The sequence below is a fragment of the Triticum aestivum genome, chromosome 5D, assembly GCF_018294505.1.
Source record: "Triticum aestivum cultivar Chinese Spring chromosome 5D, IWGSC CS RefSeq v2.1, whole genome shotgun sequence".
Taxonomy (NCBI): Eukaryota; Viridiplantae; Streptophyta; class Magnoliopsida; order Poales; family Poaceae; genus Triticum; species Triticum aestivum.
This window is the reverse complement of record NC_057808.1, coordinates 442,316,665-442,319,461: the sequence shown is the minus strand read 5'-3', so window position 1 is coordinate 442,319,461 and position 2,797 is coordinate 442,316,665. Positions and strand designations below refer to the sequence as shown.

At 47.8% G+C, this 2,797-nt stretch overlaps 1 pseudogene; it reads right to left on the bottom strand.

Moving 5' to 3' along the window:
* Positions 1 to 808: 808 nt before the first annotated feature.
* On the bottom strand, positions 809 to 947 carry LOC123126374 (uncharacterized; annotated as a pseudogene).
* Positions 948 to 2,797: the final 1,850 nt, after the last annotated feature.

Sequence of the window (2,797 nt, the reverse complement as noted above, 5' to 3'; positions counted from 1 at the left end):
TATTACAAACTAATCACCGATACATCCAACGATAGGTGCTGGGGCCGCAGCACAAACAAGCCCAAAGAAAAACAGAGAAAAAAGAAAGAGAAACAAATGCCAACAACGGTAAACGAAGATGACCGGCTACCGCTGCACCCTCCGGAGAAGTACCACCACGTTTCCATCACTCCAAAGCGCCGCGTACCAAGCAACACCTTCAAGACTTGGTACGCGGCGCTTTGTAGTGCTGGAAACGTGGTGGTACTTCTCCGGAGGGTGCAGCGGTCGCCGGTCATCTTCGTTTCGTTGATCTACCGTTGTTGGCATTTGTTTTTCTTTCTTTTTTCTCTGTTTTTCTTTGGGCTTGTTTGTGCTGCGGCCCCAGCATTTATCGTTGGATGTATTGGTGGTTACTTTATAATACAAAGCGGAAGGAAACCCTTTTTCGATAAAGTGGAAGGTGATCTAATTGGGTTCGCGATTCGCGCAGTGCGCCTCCAGCTCTTGGACGCTGGAGACATACTTCATCTCCACGGGGAGTGGGTGAGGCGCGGGATTCATCTGGAAGCACGAGTCTCTTTGGGACGATGAGTCAGAAGGCGATGTGGTCTTCCAACTTGAGGAAGGAGGAGCACGTCGGTGACCGGCAGCCCTAATCGCAGTCAGGCGCTAATCACGGGATAACCACGTCACGTCCGCGGCTTTCTTCTGGGCCTTTTTTGCTGTTGTTGAGAGTTCTACTTTGAGTCAGAGGAGGCCCAAGTACGTGTGTAACATTCACATGGGTAACATTGATTTTCTCAAAAACAAAGAAAAACATGGGATGCTTCAAAGGCAAGGAACTGAGCATAAATTTCGCTCAAAAAGTAGGCATCGGCTCTGGCAGCAATAGATGAGACAAAGGGATTGTATTCTGCATCCAATCCAGCAAGGATTTGAGAGATGAGATCGCCGTCTTCTATCTTCTTCCCTGTTGCTGTGTGAGTTCGTCCGCAATGCCCCACATCTTTGTGAAGTACGTGGTGGCGGTCATCCCGTTCTTCCGAGTGCCGGCAAACAAGGTCCGAAGTTGGATAACTCGTAATCGAGAGACATAGGAGTACATCTCCTCAAGGGCTAACAAGACTTGCGCGGATGTCTTCATGGAGACGACTTGAGTCAGAACTTCGCACGAGAGAGAGGTCAGCAGCAAGCCAACAACCTGTTGATCTTGGGCTATCCAGCGAGCATCCTCGGGCTTTGGCATCTCAGTGCTAGATTTGTCGGCCTTCTGGACTTCAAGTGTCCTGGCCAGAGCTTGAAACGTTCCATCGAGGTACCCATCTAGTTGTGCGTCACGGATTGGGGGGAAGGACCATCGCCTTCCAGAGGAGGAAGTTGTCGTGGTTGAGCTTCTCGCAGGAGTTGTCGCCGAGCATCGCCATGGGCTGACTAGTCGAGAAGGAAGAGGAGACGCCGGATGAACCAGTGACGGGACCAAGAGCCATCTAGATGCGATGAAGAAGAAAGGACTCTGATACCATGTAAAAACTAGAGATTGTTTGGTTTGAGGAGTGATGTCTCCTTGGGATAACCTTGCCGTATATTTATATAGCATAGATCGACCAGAGATCAATCAGAGATCGGTTACAGAATAGAACATGACCAAAGATCATATACAGACTAGGACACGCCTCAAGGCCCATATACAAATGGAGTCTACGTTGTGTGCACATACCTATTCTAACACATATCATTTTTTATTTTTTATTTTTTGCGTGTGATCATATACAGTTATAAGAGCTTGTATATAAGGAGTCTCCTCAGTAACTGACAAAAGAAGATGTTTCACCAAACAAATGTACTTTGTCCAAAGCCCTCCTTTTTGGAAAATGATGTAATAAATACAAACTCATTTTTTTGTTTCTCCTTTTGCTATCAGTAATGGCTAAGTTGCCCCTGATTGAAAACGTGAAGTACTTCCTATGTACAAGCTTCAAGCTTGTGTTCTACAAAAGGACGTTTTGCAGGCAGCCATGAATCTTTGGTAAACGAAATAGTTTAATATCACGCGCGCACACATTCCCCGCTCCCTATAAAGGCGAGCCCATTCACCCGACTTCCTTTGCATGCCGCACCACATGATGACTCTACCACGCAGATCACTCATGGGTCACGGGGCTCATGGCTTGTCAACAAGTAGACTCCCAATCGAGGCTTCATCTTACTATGATTTCTTTTATTCTTTTGTGGCAATAAAGGCTCTTCACGATGACTATGCATCGCAAAGGCCTGTGCAATCATCAGTGAAAAGATACGAATGTGAGGCATCGGAACATTCATGCGTACACAACTTTCCTGCGCAAGTGTCGGGTAGTAGCAGAAGAAATAGCAATCCTGCTATAGGTGCTCTATCGATCGCCTGCACGTACAAGGAACGTTGTAACCCAAAGCTGTCATGAACGTACCTGCAGTGCCTGCAGTGTACCCGTTTGCTGTGACCTGTGAAGGTTACGTGTGTGTGACACTATGAGTGGTTAAGTAGCTGTTCCTTGCTTGCGTGCACACTATCTGCAGTCGTGTGAGATCTGGACACTACTCCCTGATGAGAAAAAGGGTTTCCCCGCTTTATATTATAAAGCAACGAACCAAGCATCCAACACATCAATACACAGTACTAACAAGGGACAATGTCATGCTGGGGGCACAGCGGAACAAGCCCCAAAGAAAGCTAAAAAAGAGCTAATCCGGCTCGGGGGTGGTGGCGGTGGAGGTGGCGGTGGAGCGAAAGCCGATGCCGCGGAACGAAGACCTGCCATCATGTTGTCGATGGCGC